This window comes from Lycorma delicatula, chromosome 9 (genome assembly GCF_047948215.1).
Source record: "Lycorma delicatula isolate Av1 chromosome 9, ASM4794821v1, whole genome shotgun sequence".
NCBI classification, from domain to species: Eukaryota; Metazoa; Arthropoda; class Insecta; order Hemiptera; family Fulgoridae; genus Lycorma; species Lycorma delicatula.
This window is the reverse complement of record NC_134463.1, coordinates 54,072,357-54,094,793: the sequence shown is the minus strand read 5'-3', so window position 1 is coordinate 54,094,793 and position 22,437 is coordinate 54,072,357.

Here is a 22,437-nt window from a genome sequence, read left to right as displayed (position 1 = left end):
GCTAGGTGGCGCTGTGATCGAGATATTCCGAAAAACTGGATTTAAGGTCAGATTTGGCTCATATTCAGAATATGTGTAACTTGTAAAGAAATATCTCTGAAAATAATAGAGCCGCTAGATGGCGCTGGGGTTGAGATATTTTGAAAAATTGCATTTATGGTCCGATTTGGCTCTTTTCAGAATATACATTAGTTACGTGAAAAAATATATTTTTGCAAAAAATTGATCCACTAAGTGGCGCTGGGTTGAAATTTTTAGAAAAATTGTATTTATGGACCGATCTGGCTCATATTTAGAATATATATTTGTTACGCGAAAAGAAAAATCTTTGCAAAAACTATACCCACTAGGTGGCGCCGGTGTCGAGATATTTACGAAACAAACAAACAAATATAGAAACTTTCTTCTTCTATATATGCATATATATATATATACATTAGTGTTATATACATATATATATATATATATATATATATACATAAAAAAATCGTATGTGTGTCCGCTATAGACTAAAAAACTACTGGACCGATTTACGTGAGGTTTTTGCGAAATAGTACGCGTTGTCCAGAGAAGATCTGACCAGTAGAAAGAAAGTTAGGAATATTTTGAACAGACTACTGTATTTAGAGAGTAGTTTGAATTAAATTCGTTAGGTAGTACTATTTTGACAAGTGGATTTATTTACATTCTGACTTTTATAAAGTGAAAGGTTAAATTTTGTGAAGTTCCCTAATGTTCATTTTTTTAATGTTTTATCAAACAATTAATTGTGTTCCCTACATCTAGATATATATACTCAAATCTAGCAATAACGAAGCACTGCCGGGTCTATTAGTTATAATTTTTTTCATTTATCTTAGTTTAAACAGGAATTTAATGCATGTGCCATATTTGTTTTATTTTTTCTTTTAATTGAAGAGATGTTAAAGTTTAAAATACGAATATATGAATATATTTCTTCCTTTATTTATAATTAAACTAACAAACTCGAAATAAATATCAAATAGATTTAAATTATTTAAAAAAATAAAACAAAAATTTAATGATTTTGACGTTTTGAGATAATTTTTATAATTTTAATAGAAAAGGAAATACAATGATACACTTACAAGTAATGTTATGTAATTTATAACAGGTAGTGAACTAAAATAAATTTAGAAGTAAATAAAAAAGTATAAAAGAAAGAATGTTGTGAACAAAAACAGTAATTACTGTGCCAGACAGGAGAAAGTGGAATTCTAACGTTGAGGCATTCGTCCACGAAAGAAAGTGCGGTACCGAGTTAATGTGTAGAAATAGGTTTCATTCACGTTTAATACAAAATTGCATTATCCTGAATGACAGTTACTGATAGGATATCGGTTATGTTTGATTTTTGTTATTAAAAAGTATAATAATTATATTAATAAATAAATAAAATAAGATACTACATATAAAATAATAGTTTATTATTTTAAATAAAATAAATAATTTTTTGACCGTGGTAGAGACCATGGCTTGATAAGATATCGGTTATATTTAATTTTTGATATTAAAAAAAAATATTTATATTAATGAATAAATAAAATAAGATACTAGATATAAATAAAATTAACAGTTTATTGTTGTAGATAAAACAAATAAATTTTTGACCATGGTAGATAAAGAACTTTCATTGTTTAGTTATTTATATTTATTATAATAACAGATTCATAATAATAACAATATTAATAAAGATTAGACTCAGCTGAATCGATCTATTATAAAGATTATTTCAATTTTTTAATTATTAAAGTGTAAATCTGAGTTTTTTTACTGACTTACAAAAGAAAGCCTTTTACAAACCTTTAACAAGCCTTTTACAAAGTAAAAGGGTTAGACAAAAGGTAGGTTTGACAACCTTTTGACCCTTTTGACCCTAAAAGGTCAATACAATTTTTATTTCTATTTTTTATTTGATATATATATATATATATATATATATATATATATATATATATATATATATATATATATATACAACCGAATTATTTTCACGAAATTTTGATTTTGACGACTTATTTTTAATTTTTTAAAGGAGTTTCCTCTTGTGTTTTATATGGTAATTTAAATGTATGATTTTTTAAATAAAAATTCACATTGACTCCTTTATGATTTGAATATTTTTCTTCTTTTTTTTTTGTTTATCATTAGTCATTCTTTATCACTGGATTATTAAAATTATAATTCAAACTATTTTCACCAAAAAAGAAAAAAACCAATAAATGGGAAAAGCTAGGGGAAAATATTTAAACAAACTTCTGCATTTTCCAGTGATTTACCTCGCATTTGGAAGCAGTTTCACTATATCATTTTTCTACTTTTCATGAAGACTCAGTTTTTACAATTTTATAATTGTAACCAGCTATTTTTTTTTTTTTTTTTTTTCATTAGGTAGCATCATTTTGTGTGTCTAGTCATATATTAAATAAAAGATCTGATGATACAGAGTGTAAAACAAATTGTCACACAGTTTCACAGAGTTACGTGAAAATACGGATATAAGGTACACTTTTTCCTTTATTTGTAAGGAAACCAATCAACTAGAAATAAATATTCAACAAATTTCAGATTAAATTATTTAATAAACCAAACAAAAAATTAATTATTTTACCATTTTCAGATTCTTTTTTTTTATTTAAATATAAAATTTAAGAACATTGTATTCAAAAAATTCTACTAATAATTTGTAAGCTAACTTTTTTAAATTAACATTTTTATTTTTAAGTAAATTTTTTTAGTCAATATTATTTAAGTAAATAATAATTTGGATATCATTATACATTATATTGGATCCAAAAGTCATTCTTGACATTACAATCCATAAAATTACAATTTTTTATAATTCAAATTTTGCAATTATCCTTTGTTACACTAAATTAAGCTGAAGAAGGTTTTTGTCAACTGGTTGTCATTGGCGGGACGAGCGAGCGGGGTTTGTTGTACTATCTAACCAGATGACATCAACCGATTGCTAATAGTATGACACTTTGTACATAAAATGCAAACACAACAGACTAGTGTAATACAATAACTAGTACACTAGACACAGCAGCTGGCGAGGAGCAAAATTTCAGCTCACGTATTGTACTACTATCATCAATTTTCACCTACTATTTGGAAGAAATTCTTTGTAAAAATTATAATTTTTTTAAAATTTTGCATATCGTTTTATTTGATTAAATTCTTGTTCCTTTTAAATATTTTGTTAATCTTATATAATTAACAAATAAATAATAAAAAATTACATTCATCAGAGGTAGAAAAAGCTCCTGCTTGAAATTATAAAAAAAATATTCTTATGAAAGTTAATAAAAATTATAATTTTATTAATAAATGTATTTATCTGTAGTAAAATCCTTATTTTATTACGTCATATAATAATTAGGATGGAATCCTGTTAGCGTATCACGATTTAACCGCCCAACTAAGTTTGATGAATTAGAATTTTTGTCTCGAAATGCACCGCGGGAAAATAAATGATATAAAAAGAATTTTCCTGAACATGGTTTTAGATTCCTTTTGAGTTCTTAAAAAAAACCTAGAAAATTTCTAACAGTATATTTCATACCTGCTTGTTGAACTGCTTCCTAAAAATCCATCCTAAGCGAAAAGATTATAAAAAACTTTTTCTTTTTATAATGAACATGTTCTTCTTTTTATGTATTTAAAAATTTAGATATTAGTAATATTTTAATTGGCGTTCATCCTACAAATTTCGCTAAAATCAGTTTCGTCCTCGCGTGATACAAAAATAAACTGATAAAAAAATTTACTACGGTCATTCGAAAAGTTCTACTTCTGATAGAGCGTGCTATCAGTTACTTGTTTATGGTGATCAAGTAAAGCAAACAAACTTTTGACATTTTCTGAAGAGAATTGATAAAATAGAAGTTTGAATTGTTATATACTTTGTTTTATAGATTTTTGTTATAAAGTACTTAGAGGCAACACTCTCCTAGCAAATGAGGGATTCAGACCGATCTCAAGGGAGTTTCAGAGGACGGAACGTAGGTGGTGGGCCACCTACGCCAACCTTTAGGAATTTTATGATGTCGATTGGAGAGGCCTTAGCTCAGGATACCCTCTCCGTTAGAAATTGCCGGGAGAGGACCTAGAAGTTAGACTAAAGGACGGAGGAAGAGTGTCCCAGGCTTTAAAAGACAAAATCCTGGCCTCTGTTCCTAGTGCGACGGTGGCTGAGAAAGGAGCTCTTAGGACAGCTATAGTACATATTAAAGACCTGGATGCCAAGATGAAGAGGAACGAGATTATGGCTGCGGTCTAGAAGTCTTGAGTGACGCCTTCTCTACCAAGATCACGTCGTTGAGGCAAGCATTTAGTTGCACTCAAAACGCCACGGTGGTTCTGAAACCGGGTGAAGCACGACGCATGAAGACCGGTAAGAAAATACTCGTTGGTTGCCAGTCGTGGCGAGCTGAGATCAGGTGGCCGGAGGTAAACTACTTCAGATCTTGGGAGGTTGGACACACGGCTTCACAGCCGTTGAACACACGGGAATAGACAGGAGCCGTGCCTGTTATAACTGTGGTGGACCTGGCCACCATAAGGCAGACTGTAAGGAGAAAGGAAGGTGTGTTGTATGTGGCAAAGCTGGTCACAGGATGGGTAATCGGAAGTGTGAGCGCAACAAATGAGGTGTTTTTATATAAATGCAAACACGTACTCGGCTGCACATGATTTGATTTGGGCATGAAAGAATAAAAAGATTAAGAGAAGATGATAAATATACAGAGGACGAAAACTTTAACACCAAGGAAAGGATAAAATAATTAAGAGAGGATGATGAATATAAAGAGAGATAAAATTTGAAAACTAGAGAACGTGAACACAAATTAAGATCACAAGAATTATATCAAACTAAAGAGCGATAAAATGATTGGCAAGAAAAATCAAACAAACGAAAAGATCAACTCCGACTTACAGAGAATATTGTCCAACAATATCACAGGAGTAACGAACTAAAAGATAAAAATTGTTTACAATTTATTAAAGATCGGGCATGTACGCCTCAGTGTATATGTTATTCTTGTGAGGGTCTACTTTTTAGTCACTCTGTAGTTAACTTTAATGTAGATAAAATTAGACATTGCAGAATAATTAAATAAAATTAAACAGAAATTAAACTAGAAAATCCAAAAATCATACCATTCTAAATTATAAATTTCAATTAATATTAAATAATTAGATGTTTCACTAAATCTATTCATACACACATATATAATAATGCTTATTAAATTACACTTTTTTTTCGTACGTACAGACGTCACGCCGAAACTAGTCAAAATGGTTTCAGTATGGTCAAAATGGATATTTCCGTTGAAATCTGAAAACCGAGATTTTTCGCGATCGCAGTACTTCCTACTTCGTAAAGGAAGTAAAAATTATGTTCCTTATTAATATTCAATTTAAAAATAAAGGAATAATATGATGTGATTATAAAAATTATGAAAAAATCCTCTAAAACGAAGAATCCTATGTAACAATTGAGAATAAATAAACAATTTCAACGCCTTTTTTTTATTTTAACATATTTAAATTTAAAAAATTAAAAAAAAGTTACCGGTTTTTGATAGTGGGATTCATTAGATGATTTTTTTAGTCTTTAGATGTGTTAAATTTGTTGTTTTAAAATCGGCATATATTCAATGCAACATGTAAAGCTGAAATAAAATATTACATAACATTCATGAAAATTAAAACCTTTTTGTTTTTTTTGTTATTTAAAATGTAAAATCAATATTTTCTCAAAACAATTTAAACATAGAATATTTATTAGAAGGTTAATAAGTCAATTAAACTGTTAGAATTAATTCATATATAATTAAATTAATGTGAAAAAAATTAATTCAAATATAATAATTAATTTATTCACATATAATTAAAAAAAAAGAACATAATTAATGGTACAGACCTTCACAATATTGTTATACCTAAAACCAATTCAGAGAAAAAACAAATCTTGATTTGCTATTAATATTAATATATAACAAGGAACATTATTAATCAGCTTTAAAAAATTAGGAGGTTCTCAATTCGAATCTTTCTTTTTTTTAAAATTTCAATCCATAATTATTCCCAAATGAAATGGATCCTTCTTTCCACGATTATTTTTTGTTTTGAAATGAAAATTCCAGAATTTAATCCCGATTTGTAAGGTTTTCTAGATAAATAAAAAAAAATTTGTTTAACGAAAAGTTACACTGACTACTTAAAAGACACAAAAAGTAATTTTGTTTATTGGAATTGTTTAGTTCTGAGTTATAATGTTTCTTCCGGAAAGAACACTATTTCTTCAGATGTTTTTAAAACTAAAAATGTGAAAAAAAAAATCATATAAACGTAGGCCCGAAAATGCTTTAGTTTCAAGTTATGGTTGTCAAATACTCTGTATTCGCTCCTTATATAATGTAATGCAGAAATTTAAAAATAGTTTCATTGTGAAATTGTTTTAAAAACATATATATGAAAAACCTATAAACTGCTATGTTACTACTTTTTTAATTTTAAAAGCAATTTAATATGATAAAAATATTTCTAATATCTCAAAAGTAATACATTTTATTGGATCTTAGTTGTTTTGTTTGTTTTTTTCACGGAACGAAAACAAATTTTTCTTTAAAAAATTGATGTTGATACCACATGACGTCCTTGTACGCCTATTAAATTACATATACACTTGTTTTTAAAATGAAATTTACATAAAGTTTTATTTCATTAATAACTTCTGATAGTTTTTCATATTTTTTTTTTTTTAATATTATTGAATTATTTATCGAAAAACTTTTTACAGTCAGAGGTTAATAATTATTAATAAATCAATATTTATTTTTTTTAAAAAAAAGATAAAAAAAGAAGATGAAGTCCGATTCGAACAGAAAATTTAATGTATCAGAATCCCTGCATTCGTGAATAGCGAAAGAAAGAAAACTTCTCGTACCAATAAAAAGAAGAGAACATTTAGGCAGAAAAATGCGATATCTGATAACAGAAGTGTACACGAGTAAATGAGATAGATGTACGTTTTGCATACGAAATTTCTATAGAAATGTGTTAGATAAAAGGCCTAAAATCGTTGATGAATAAATACCGGTTAGAATGAATTTAAAGCTAGTCTTACTGGATACGTCGATTTTTTACCGATAAAGTGTTTCTATTTGAAAGACTACAAATTGCACAGCTGCTAACAGAAGAATACAAAGTTTCAAAGTCAATAAAATAATTCAATAAAATGTACGTAAAAATCAGAAGTAAAAATATCAGAATGAAAAAAAAATTATGTACTTTTCATTTAAAAAAAAATGTGTATATGTAATTTAATAGGCGCCATGTGTAAGTTTACAAGGAACTAATGTAGTGTCCACATCAATTTTTTGTATTTAAAATAAAATAAACATTTCAAATTGAAGTTATAACAAAATTAATTATTGACATAATGTCAGTAAATTAATCAATACTGTAAATATCTAATTAAAAGCAAACAAGTTATAGTAGGTATTTTACTTTAATTACTATCATCAGTGGTTGAGTTTCCGTCATACGTGGAATTACAACTATCTTCGTAATCACTTAACCACAAATAACTTTCCTCACTTTCATCAGGAACGTTTGAAAAACAACATTTGTTGAACGATTCTTTAATCAAATCATCCGGTATTTCTCACCGACTCGAATAATCTACTCACAAATCTATATCTGTTTCTTAATTTTACTAGCATGTAGTGTCGTGCTGGCAATCCGGTTTGTATAGTGTTTACGGAATTTTGTTTCAAATCGTCAGTTTACGCAAATATCTAGATGTTAAAGAATAGATAATCTTTCCATAAAGAATAACAACTTGGACATACTTTCGAGCAAACGGTCTAACTTTACATCATTCATCGTATAACCATTAAAATCATTCATTACAATTATGGAAAGTTTTCGTACAAAGAACGTATTTAATCAATAGACCATTTAATTCAGTTCAGTATTAATTCATTATTCATCCTTCCTTTTTCTTGATATCGTTTGAAAATATCTGGTGAAAATTTCTCACCTTGTGGTAGATCTATTATTTTACAAATTAAATACACTGATAATTTTTTCCCATCTGAAAGTATTATCGGTATCATCGAGGAACGTGGTTTTTTTTTGTAACCGGCAGTTCGTTTATAAACACACTGCACCTACAAATTTGATTGTTTTTGATGACATTTTGGAAGTCACCTGTGCCTGGTTCGTATTCCTAATTTATCTAGGTAATAACTGTTCCTTTTTCGTAAATTAATGATATATCATTGAAACTTTGTTCGTTTATTTTTGTGTCTTTTGTCGTTAATTTGTAGTCTTTCAAATAGAAACACTTTATCGGCAAAAAAATCGGTGTATCCAGTAAGACTACCTTTAAATTCATTCTAACCGGTATTTAATTTATCAACTAATTTAGGGCTTTTATCTAACACATTTCTGTAGAAATTGCGTATGCAAAACGTACATCTCATTTACTCGTATACACTTCTGTTACTGGATATCGCATTTTTCTGCCTAAATGTTCTCTTCTTTTTATTGGTTACGAAAAGTTTTCTTTCTTTCGCTACTCACGAATGCAGCGACTCTGCTACATTAAATTTTCTGCCGGTAACACTATTTCCATGCTCCTTTGTGTAAGTAATAACAAGTAACTTTCTGCAACACTGAACGAACGAAGTCTATTTTAAAACTCGTTCTGTAGTTAAAAGAACCCGATACTTTTACATACCGAACGGTCGTATTAACAATGAAAACTGATTATAAAATGACTGTTATTTTTCTTTTTAGCCTCCGGAGCCGCTAAGGTATTATTTCACGGGATATGTTTAAATATAAATGAAATATAATCTTGTACAGTTTCAGGTCGACAATTCCTGAAATGTGTAGTTGATTGAAACCCAACCACCAAAGAATACCGGTATCCACGATCTAAATCCACGATTAAATGACTGCAAAATGATAAAAAAATATGTGTATGAAATAAGAATAGCGTATGTGTAAGAAAAATACAAAGGACAGCTTTCGGTAAGTCTGGCGCCAAGTCATAAATAAGATTTTAATTTTCCTAAACTGCTAAATTACTCAATGCCAAATTTTTTTTCTTTTGTCTAAACGATTTTATTTCCTTGGATGAAGATTTGTAATTAAAATAAAGCAGTTTTGATTTCAATTCTGTATGAATTTAAATACATAATAAATAATAATAATAATAACAATAAATAATTCTGTAAATATATATATGTGTAAGTTTAATGATAACATCATCAATGTGAAAATTTAAAATCCAGGTGCGATCGTAATTCCGATAAAAATGGTGTGCATGATATACATATAAATGAGTATATATGGTATCTAATAACTAATTACATTCCGGTAGGGGATCCCTTTGGGTTTCTTGTTAGAAGCGAGGCGTTAAGACTGGAGTCCCGGTGAGGGGAACCCTTTGGGATCCCCTCATTTGAGTAATGGCAAGCAAGGAAGACCGAGTCCCAGCTGCCTGGGCGGGGCATTTTCCCCTTCTGAGGTAGTTTGAAGCGATGGCATTCTTTGGAGCTGAGCTTATGCTTATTCGCGAATCCGGCTCCAAGGGCGGGGAAATCAACGGAGGAAAAAAACAATTATATAATAACAATTTATTACATATTTTCTAAGTATTTCGATATAATATAGTTATTGCATACGTTATGACTGACAGAACCTTGTATTATTAAAACAAAAAAAAAAATTCGTTTTATACATACAAAAACATTGTATTTAAATAATATTAAAAATGAATGAAATCCAGCTTACTAGCACATTGATACGAACTCAAAATCTTTCGGTTTACTTGAAAGCCATCATCAGGAGTTAAAATTGTTGCTTAAAGTTAAAAATTTTAAAGAAACAGTTAAAATGTAAAACAGTCATGACTGTCCGGTCCTACCAGTATACGAGGGAATGTACATGTACTCTGGTGGATTAAAATGAAATCAAACGGTACCATGTCATCAAAGAGATAATTATTACTTCTTTATATTTATATTTAGTATGTTTTTAAATCATATACCGTTTTTAAAACATTTTTGTTCAATGATTAAATTTTTATTATTACAATATGTATGATATTTTTACAAATTAGAAGTATTATATTTTAAAGAAATATCCAAGATTTTCATGAAATTATTATGGTTGTATGTATGATCGTATTTTATTATATGTTTGGCAAAGTTGGAGTTTTCTGGTTTATTATTTTTAATGCTATTTATGTGCTCTTTTGCATGTGTGGAAAATTTGCGATTTGTCATACCCACGCATATCATTTAATATTATTTATTTAACTTAGCGGTACCATGTTTGAGAAATTAATATTGTATTTCTTGAAAAATAAATATGTAAGTATTCTACCCTGAATGAATTTGACAAAACGATATGAATTAGTCATATGATTTTCGAAGTCAGTTAATATTGCATTTGGTTATGGTAGTATTTTCCTTATATCAGCTGCCAAGGCTTCAAATCCCGATCTCATGCCAGTAACTCTGTTACACTAACGAAAATAAAACCTCAAAAATATTAATTCTAAAAAAATAAAAGATAATTTTTCAGAACAAAATCGAGAAATTATGTATCTCAATGTTTTTTTCTAAATTTAGGAAATTTTATCTTTAGAAATAATATAACAATCAGGAAAATACCAAACAAAAATATTTTATTTTACAATAAAAAATAAACAAACCAAAGTTGTTCATTAATGTATTTTTTTTTTGTCTTTCATTTGACTGGTTTGATGCAGCTCTCCAAGATTCCCTATCTAGTGCTAGTCGTTTCATTTCAGTATACCCTCTACATCCTACACCCCTAACAATTTGTTTTACATATTCCAAACGTGGCCGGCCTACACAATTTTTTCCTTCTACCTGTCCTTCCAATATTAAAGCGACTATTCCAGGATGCCTTAGTATGTGTCTCTTCTTTTAACTATATTTTTCCAAATGCTTCTTTCTTCATCTATTTGCCGCAATACCTCTTCATTTGTCACTTTATCCACCCATCTGATTTTTAACACTCTCCTATAGCACCACATTTCAAAAGCTTCTTATCTTTTCTTCTCAGATACTCCGATTGTCCAAGTTTCACTTCCATATAAAGCGACACTCCAAACATATACTTTCAAAAATCTTTTCCTGTCATCATTAATGTAATAAGTATTAAAAAAAAAATCATAGCTATTGTGATTTTTTATTAGGAGAGAATTTACTAGAAAAACTTTTTGAGGTATTACCATATTAGGAAAAAAACAAAAAAACAAAAATGTGCAAGAAAAATAATAAATACGATTTAGTTGAACAATTCTTTAATTTAGATTAATTATTTTCACTACAGACAAGGGTAGACTGACCCAGGGTAGAGATCTAAGGTTCGAGACTTTGTGAAGGCAATTGCTTTTGTATGGATTTGAATGCTAGAATGTGTATACAAGTGTTCTTTGGTGGTTCCATTTCGATTAAACACACGTCTCAGGAGTGGTCGGCCTGAGTCTATTCCAAACTACATCTTTACCCGTACACTTACACTAACATTGCACTACTGCAAGCATTACACTGTCAGGCCTGGCAAACCGATAGCAGTAATTGCATTTACCTATAAAAACGCTTCCGGACAGCGCTGCCCGGACAGCTTCCGGGCAGTTGGAGAATTGTTTATATATATATATTAGCTGCTCAGCCCGGTTTCGCCGGGCCTCACAGCCAGATCCTCCGGGCGGGGTTGGCATCTCGGCATCTCGGAGTGGGATTATTAGGTGACTAAAATATTTTTTTTTTGAATGATGAAAATTGTTATAACAAAAGTTAAATTAGAAATCTAATTTTAGAAACTCAAAATAACGAATCGGGATTTTCCGCTAGTGACTGGTATATTCCGGTGCCTACTTTTTAGTTTTACTTCATTATTTTATGATGAAAAACAATCACATAAATAAAAAAGTATATTATTAATAAATATTTCTCTTATAACTGACGATCACGAGACATATACTAATGAATAGGAATTTTCCGCTGATGATCAGTACCTTCCGGTGCAAAGCTAAAACACACAAGCACACACACACACACACACACACACGCACACGCACACACACACACGCGCGCACACACACACACACACACACACGAATGCCCTTTTGTAGTGTGTAGGGATTATAGTTGATTTTTATTAGAAAAAAATATTAGTATTACATCTATCTATAAGTCCAATTAGTGGAGAATTACATCTTTCAATAAAGATATACCAGTAAAACGTATCACAAAAATTTTGAGTAATATTTTCTACAAAAAATTATAAATAAAAAATAAATATTTAACTAGAGTTACTGTTCGGGAAGAGCTATTTGACGGGAATTATCCATATCCGCATTTTTCAGACGGTTAAAACAATTAAATCCTTACGAATCTACGTCTATAATAATTTAGAATTTTATTTTTAAGACCTTTTATAATTAAACATTTGTATAATTTATATAACAACTACAAAAAAAATATATAAAATAAATTCGTTTACTACTAAAAAATATTGTAACATCGAGAATAAATTATACATTTTTTTTTTACCCACAACAGAACGGATACGATATACGCGTTTGGAGTAAGAGGCTTTGTGGGTATATCTGTTACCATTTTTCTCAAAAACTACTGGACCGATTTCTATGGGGTTTTTTGTATTAGATAGGTATCACTTGAGGCAGTTTCTTAGACATGTTTTACGATTATAGGCCACCAGTGGACGCAGCAACAGATGTGTTTCTCTAAAACGGCTGGGCCAATTTTGATTTGGTTTTTTCCACACAGATATAACCTCATTACATTACAGAGATATCACCTCAGAAAAGGTTCTTAAATTAGTTTTACGGTTATAAGCCGCCAGGGGGCGTTGCAGTAAATATGTTTCTTCAAAATGGCTTCTTGGGATTTAAAAAATTTTTAATTACTTGTCAATTGTCACAATATCACTTGTCAATTAATAAACCTTTAATGAATTATCTAAATTTATTGCAAAAAGTAAACTATAAATAAAGTTAAAAATGTATAAAATAGAAAGCTATTAAAGGAAAGAAAGTAAAATTTATAATTTTCAAAAAAACAAAATTGTATAATAATATAGAATTCTCATTAAAACAGCAGCAAACTACAATAAAAAACTGTAATATATATTCGTAATGCATAAATAAACACAATCCCTTTTCTAAAAAAAAAAAAAACAAGGAAGGAATTTGAAATGCATCCAACTTAATCACGTTTTCTTTGTTATCAATTTTATTACTTATTTGGCAAATAAGTTAAAATAAAAAGAACTTGATACGTTTATAATAGTAAAAAAATACTACTAGTAAGAACTGCAAAGAGAAAGGAATGGTTTACTATAGTATAGAAGTACGACAGTTATAATACTGGGTCCTTTCTTCAAGCATTCCTTAGGTTTAAACTCGAGCGGTAGTCACTTTTTCACTTTCCACTTTATGCACGCTTTCCCTTAATTGCATTTTGCAACTGCAATATTCCAATAGTGAGAGACAGTTAAATGCGCTTGTAACTGCCTTCACTTCTTGTTACTGCTCTATAGAATAAAGTATAATAGCGTCATGCTTTAGCCAAGTAAAAGATGGATTCTTAAATAACTGTTGTATTATTATTGTGTATATATGCGGTATATATATATATAGATATACAATAAATGAGAATTGAATTTTTTTTGCCAATGGGTACAAAAGAGAAAAAAGTACTATGAATATATATGTAAAAAAATAACACGGTTTAATTCAATTTTATAAATATGTATAAAGTATATACATTTTATAATGTATATGCATGTTTTTTTCATCAACGGTTTTTATACTACAAATAAATTACATGGTGAAATTTTAAATAATAGAAATATTTTATTTGGTTTTTAAATTTTTTTTTTCAATATTTTCATATATTTATATTCTAGTAATTAAACCGCCCCATTACTTTTACATTATATTGTTTAACAACTATGGTCTAATGTAAAGACAAAGATTATTATTAATACTTATTAAATATACATTTAAAATCAAAAATATATAATCAGAATAAAATTTACCATTTGCTTTTCAAATTAAAACTGGTAGAGAAAATAATATTTTTTTTTTGTAATTAACTTTACTTACAATCAGTTTCCTATAATATATTTTGAAACCATAATTAAATCGAATGAGTAATTATGACAAGAATGAAGACCAATCAATCACAGCCTTATATAATAATGTCGTCTAAAAGACGACCTCTGTCGTCTTTTAGACCCTCCAAACTTGATAACACAACTCTGTTATCAGTCTGGCTTCTTCTGCCAGGACGCCACCAATGCTAACGCCTCGGCAGACATTTCCGTCAGTGTATTTACACAACCTACTAACGCCTTCGAATGGCCTCTTTCAACCACGACCATCTACCACAACTTACAAACATCAACTATCAAATTAACCGATTCTTGGAAGCGCGATTCACGCGCCTTCCTCTAAAATCAAAGGTTTCACACAAAAACCCTTTCTATATCTAACTTCAATTAGACTATACACTCAGATTAATACTTGATTGAGTATTTTTACACCAAAAGTACAATCATCAATCAAGAAAACAAGTGCTGATAGCAAAAACGATAAATTTATCTTACAATTCATTTATTTAGAGTCCTGGTGATTTACTTAAATTAAAGAAAGAGATTCACAAATTTAATGAAAATATATTGTGGCCATATTTCTCTCTGCTTTGGTTTGCTTTTGGGAGCGAGATCAATCCCTACACACTCTCACACCGCAGCACCATCGCAGTGAATGGGCATGTTCTCCACACGTCCATTCTCATCCTAACATGGAATATCTCAGCTAACCGATGCTTGATACCAAAATGTTTATCTTGGCGAAATAAGCATCCAGGCGGGCCCCTAACCACCCGGTTTGCTAATTTATCTATAACAGCATCAGATCCCCTCAGCCATCCTCCGCAGGAAAAGAATATTCCATTCCTTTCGGTTTTCCGTTAAACGTGTAGATAAAATCCAGAATTGATCCTCGCAAACTCTCTAGCTACTTTGGTATGTTCAGCTTCGTACCAGGGGCAGAAATTTAAGACATGGCGTGCATCATCAATGGCCCTACACTGTGAACACAAGCCTGAATTAATCAAACCGAGTCTGGCCAACCTATTACGAAAAGCATCATATCCGGAAAAAATTATATAATTTGTCGATTGGGGGAAATCCACCTTACTACCTGTATACTTCTCATCAGAAAAACATTTTTCTGATGTGAAAAGCATTTAAGGAATTTGTTTTCAGTCGGATTGTTAGTGATTATTTTATCAAACGTAGAGCATCTTTTCTGTTGCACCACCACATGTTTAACGTACTGAATATTGAAAAGAATTTACATTTATCTTCTCAAGTATTATTGTAATTATTTATTTATTAATTAAATTCATTTAAAATTTAAAATCACTAAATTTTAATTTAAAACTTAAACCTAATTCATTAATTAAATGTTCTTATTTTTATATACGTTATTAGAGTAGTAGTAATATAAATCTGCAGACTTATAATTAAAACACTTTAAACTTATTAAAATACAATACTGTTTTCATTAACATTCAGGGACCCAAAATGTCATAATATCGTTTACAATTAAGGCAAATGAATTACATTAATGTTTATTGTACGAGTGTATCAATTATTATTTTAAATTAAGTCACTGCATCACAACATTCTATAATAATTAAGAACTATCTTTAATCATTGAGTCATTCATAACACTAAACTAAGATAATAAAGAATACTCAAAATTATAATATTATACATTTTATTATTAAATGATTGTACAATTACACCATTTAATAAAACAAAAGAAAACAAGATGCTTATATCACTACGTTAAAGAAGTGGCAAGGCCATAATATAAAAGAATCAAGCACACAAAAAACTAAAAACAAGAAACGTTAATGTTTGAAAGAAAAAATGTGAATCATTTCTAAAAAAAAAAGGTCAAACTTATCATCCATCTACAAGAGTTTTAGCTAAAAGCTTTAAAACATTTGTTATTATCATAACAAAAATTAAGGCTCACTTTTATCAAAAAATTATTTAAATAAATAACAGTATTTCATCTATTTTTCAAGTTTTTTCCTTTAAATTTTTCGATATACAGTATTAATTTAGCAATCATTACATTAGCAATCATTACAATTTAGCATTAAAGAAAACTGCTTTTGCCAAAATAGGAAAAGTTAACGACTTCTTCTTTTTATGCTGAAATTTATGTTATAAAAATACTAATCCATATATAGTTACATAATTTCAATTAAAAAAAGGGATAAATAAAAGAACTGTTAACGTTAAAACTGTTACCAATCTTGGTCAACAGTTAGAAAATATAAAAAAAGAAGCTATAATACCTGTGTCGGTTTCGATGTGCTGTGTAGGGAAATGTTGTACAGACAAGTACTGAAGTCTGCACAGTGTTCCATAGTTATGTGAAGCGATTGCATTATTCTGTACGGATTCTAGTAGGATAATGTATTTTGACAATATTTTATACAAAGTGGTTTTATACAGATTACGTAAGTGTTTGTGACATAGTGACCAGATATCGTCTACTTCGATCATCATAAAATGTATATAAAACTATTCAAGTGAATTATTTGATTAAGATGAATGAACACAAGGCAGTTTAAAGAAATTTTTTAAACTGTAAAACTAAAATTATAAGTAAGATATAAAAAAGATTAGTATTTAAAAATAGTGAATTTTTTTGTTAATCACCATCTAATACATAGGAATATGGAACTGAAATTTTGGAATTCATGAAAATTATTATGCCTGACCGGATTCGAACAAAGGACCTTCCAGATGAAAGGCTAAGAGAATTACCACTCCGGCACGAAATAAAATTAAAAAAAATATAAAAAATTTTATAAAATAATAAAAAAAAAATATTGTTTTGTGAAGTTAATTATAAAAAATGTAATTAAAATGTATATAAAAATAATTTAATTTTATACATTAAAAACATTGGCCTGAAAACCTAATTCCAGTTCGTATGGGCTTTGTACAAGACGATATTGCGCTGATTTTTTTTAATTTTACTTGGAATGACCCGCAGATATGTCATCAAGTGTCACTGGACCCCAAACTTGAATCTCATCTGAGAAATCCTCAAAAAATCTTCATTAGTAACTTAATTGAGGAAATTTTCCGATGTTATAACTCACAGGAAAATAAATTTTAATGTCTGTCGATGCTTGACGACATATCTACGAGCCAATGCGAGGAAAATAAAAATAAATCAACTCAATCCGTCCAGTAGAATTTCTGAACGGACTGAAAATAGGTTTTGAGCAAGCATTTTACCTGAGGTTGGAAAGGAATGAGATATAAAACAAAGGGGTTGAGGATGAGACGTGTAAAAGGAATAGGGTTTTAGACGATTTTTGGAAATATATTAATAACGCTGTAGAGCGAGTACGGGTCCACTAGATTTTTAGGCGATTTTTTTAGGAGCAAGATGCCATTAGTAGATTATAAAATAAAACTTTCATGAAAACGTAATTTAAAATAAATTTGATTAGAATCAATGAAAATTCTTAAAAGAACTGAGTAATACTGTTAAAAAATTATAGTCGTACTAAAAAAAAATCAAAGAGAATATTTTTATAAGCTGAACTCATTAAATAAATACAAAATCTACCCAAAAAAATTAACTCCCAAATTTAATCAAATTGAAAAATTTGAAATTTAATTTCAAAATTGGCATGTAAAATAATATTTTCATGTTGTCGGATCCTCATTTAGGAACTTACCCGAATCACGTCATCAATTTTTTCAGCCCCTCTTCGACGAATTCACGATAATAATCGTCAAAGTAATCAAATACTTATAAACTTCGTAATGAGTACCTAACAGGATTAAACCACTGAATAGCCAATCGGGACTTGAGCTTGAAGAAACAATGATATTTAGTAGGTATCAAGCCCGTATGTAAGGAGGTGGTTGGTTGTAATGTGCTTCATGAACTGTTCGTATAAAATTTCTGTAAACTGAACAAAAGCCAAAACCTGCAACGCTACATTAAAGATTTCACAATCTGTCATTAAAGCTAGATCAGCTAGATCAGCTAGATCAAAAGCCTTTAATTTCCATATTTATTTGTACAAATACGTTGTTTAGTTCCGAAGATATGCAGGATTAAAGACAAAAGTGGCCTTTTCTCTTTAAAGTGGAATATTACTCATCAGAAAAATCGTAGAAAGACACAAAAAAAATAAAGCTTAAGTCTTAAGCCTTTAAACAATTGCAATGCAGTTTACTGAAAAAAAATTCGTTTCTCCCTTGCACTCAACAAAACACGAAGAAAACTTTCAAATTTTTAAAACGTTTCTTCTCATACATTTTTTTTTAATTTGATGATTTTTGTAATCTGAAATATAATGTTAAAAGGCAGAGTATTCACGCTTTAATCTTTTAAAATGGAAAAGTCATATAAAAAATCTACTAAAAAAACTTAATATTGTTACTAATAAATTTTACTATCTACTGGTATATTACCTTTACAAATAATTATTTTGCTATATAAATCAATGTTTGAAGTATGTGGTTCAAAAGCAAATTATTTAACTGAAAAAATTTAAAAGGCTCAAAATAGTATCAGCTATAGGTATTTATCACTTAATATGTATATGTTCTATATGAAAAATTAATTTAAAAGTAAAAAAAAAAAAAATTCATCAACTTGGTATAAAAATCTATTTGTTGTTTCTAAATATAATAATTTAATTGGTAGAAAGTCCTTGAAGTTGTTGTTCCCAGTTTATATAATTTTACCGAATGAAATAAAAGATATGACAAATTATAACTTGTTTAAGAAAGAAGTATTTCGATGTCTAGCCTCTGGAACTGTAAACTCTAGAATATCTGTTAATCTTAAAGCAACAAACATTAAATCCTTTAGTATTTCTATTACGACTGAAATATATATTTTTACCACAACCACTTTACGACGCAACTAAATACTTTTCATTTTTTTATTACAAACTTAGTAGTTATTAATATACAATTTCGTTTTGTTTTTCTTTTATAACATATTCAGTAGTATATATTATTTATTAACTTTCTTTTTTAATGTATTTAGTTTTGTATTTTTCACTAGTAATATATTTGTTCTGTACTGAACTTACTGATAAAGTTTAGGGCCTTGACGAGACCCAAATATGTATAATGAGAAATAGATTATTTGCTTCAAAAAAAAAAAAAAAAAAATCAAGGCCCAATAACCAATCAACTTAACAGTTTCTAAGAAAACGAATAATTTCATAAACTATTCAGGAGTAATATCCGTATATATTGACAAACAGACTTTCATTTTTCAATAACACGTAAATCATTATTAAGTAAGGAAGACTTCTAAGCAGAAAAAAGATTACTCGTATATTAGGTGTTTTCTTATTTCTCTGTCATCTCCGTTATCATTCATACATGCATGTACAAGTTTCCACACGCGCGCACACGCGCGCGCACACACACTACTATATATAGGTAAAAAACAATACCTTCAGATAACTTTTTTGGCTACAAAAATCGTTAAAAAATTAACTGGAATGTTTCCAAAATATAACGTTATTCCTAATTTTATTACTTGTTTCTTTCTTTTAAATTATATATTTAAATTTTAAATGTAATATTTAAAAGCTACACGTTTTATTCAGTAATACAATCGAAAAAATTTCAACAGAGTTTTATTAAAAATATTATGTATATTTATCAAAGACTGGTAACGAAGATTAAATAAAAAAAGGTGTTCACTGCAGAATGATAAATACTTACCATTAAACGTAAATGAATAATTCACATATTACCTAAACATAAATTATGTAAGGTATTATGTACAAATATATATTTTATCTATATGATAACTTATGTACATAAAAAAGATTTATTCACAATATTACAGTTATTTTATTTTATTATTATTTTTTTATATATATATTTATGTAAAAATTTATTTTTGTTAATAATATATCAGCAATAAAATTTTTTTCATTACTATCAATAAGCCTACACATAAACGAGCAAATTTGTAAAATAAAAATAAATTTTACAATCTTTTAAAATGTTTTAAGAAATTTATTTATGTACTATTAATCTTTTAAAAAGTTTAACCTTGACAAAGGTTGTAAAAATTTGTTTATGGGTTAATAATGATATGATACTTAACAAATAAAAAATGAAACACAAATAATAAAAGAATTGCACCAAAATACTAATATAATTCATAATAAAATATAACGTAACTTTTAATATATAATAATAATCAACTTTATCTCTAAACTAAATATGATGATAATTTTAGTGAATCAATAGCAAACAAAAAGACGTTTTTTATAGTTCAAGAATTACTTACATCAATCACCATTTAATGTAATTTAAAAATGAAATTAATTTTTTTTTATTTGCCATTTAGGATTATGTTTTTTTTTTAATTTGCATCATTTTTGATTGATATTGTTTTATCTGATAAAAAATCATTCTAGTTTACCACAAAAACTGAATATGTTAAATCGTAAGTAACAATTGAAAATTAAATTTCTGAGCAAAGAGAAAAATAAAGGAAAAAGAAAACAGTTGTAAAATTTGGTTACGTCAAAGAACGAAAAAAGTAAGTAGACAAACAAAGTAAGAAATGAGGAAATAAATACTGAAAAAATAGAAAGTAAAGTAAAGTAGAAAGTAAAGGAAGCATTGTGATCGCGAAAAACTCGGTTTTCAGTTTTCAATGGAAATATCCTATTTGATCATTCCTGAATCCATTTTGATTAGTTTCAGCGTGACGTCTGTACGTACGTATGTACTATCTCGTATAATTCGCATAACTCAAAAACGATTATCCATAGGATGTTGAAAGTTTGGATTTAGGCATAACATCTAATTTTGCATCTTCCCTTTTGATAGCAATCGATAACCAAAAGTTTCCAAAAAGCCGAACGACTCCAGTTTTCATAACTGCAGTCATAAGCTCTGATTGAAAGATTTTTAATGATATATCATAAGTAGTACTTACTATCACTGGTTCCAGAGTATAGCCAAATAAAATTTTAGTTAATGAAATATTTGGATCTTACAAGGAAAGGCACATCGTTTGGAATCAGATTTCATATCCTTTTTATTTAACTTTTTCTTTTTTAATTAAATATTTTATTTATTAACTCGTGATTGTAAAAACAGTTTTACAATAAATAATCATTCAATAATAACACTAAAAAAATACAGTTTAAATCAAAAGTTATTAGTGAAATAAAACTTTATGTAATTTTAAAAATGTGTATATGTAATTTATTAGGTATTATTACATACATACCTGTAGACGTAGATTTGATGAAACATCTGATTATTTAGTATTAATTGATAATTATAATTTAGAATCGTATGATTTTTGGATTTTCTAATTTAATTTCTGTTTAATTTTATTTAATTATTCTGGAATTTCTGTTTAATTTTATCGATATTAAAGTTAACTACAGAATCACTGAAAAATAGGCCTTCACAAAACAACACATACACTGAGGCATACGTGCCCGAACTTTAATAAATTGCAAAAAATTCTTATCTTTTAGTTCTTTACTGCTCTGATAGTGTTGGACAATATTCTCCCTAGGTCGGAATTTCGTTTATTTATTTTTTGTTGCCAATCATTTGATCGCTTTTTGGTTTGATATAATGCTTCTGATCTTAATTTGTGTACACGTTCTATAGTTTTCAAATTTTCTCTCACTTTATATTCATTATCCTCTCTTAATCTTATTATTCTTACCTTGGTCTTAACGTTTTCGTCCTCTTTACATTTATCAACTTCTCTTAATTTTTTTATTCCTTCTTTGGTGTTTAAACGTTTTGTTTCTCTTTATATTTTATCATTTTCGCTTAATTTTTTTGTTCTATCTTTGGTTTTAACATTTTCTTCCTCTTAATATTCATCTTCTTGTTGTTTTTTTGAGATAAATTTCTTCATGTTATCTTTCTTTTTCCTGTATGATTGTTTCTTTTTAATTTTTTATTACTCACCAAATAATCCAATAATAAAAACTGAATATTTTACACCATAAGGTCGAAATTAACATTTATAACCAGAATACAGCAGTTCACTAAACGGAACAGTTTAATTATTATTAACTTTTATTTACACGACACACCAGAAATCTGAGAATTTTGTTAATCACAAAGATACGAATAATACTGATCTAGTAATACGAGTAATAAAGAGGCTTTCACTCAATCCTAATATCTCATGTATGATTTAATATAACTCGTTGAGTTAATAATTGTATAAATATTTGATGTTAATAAAAACTA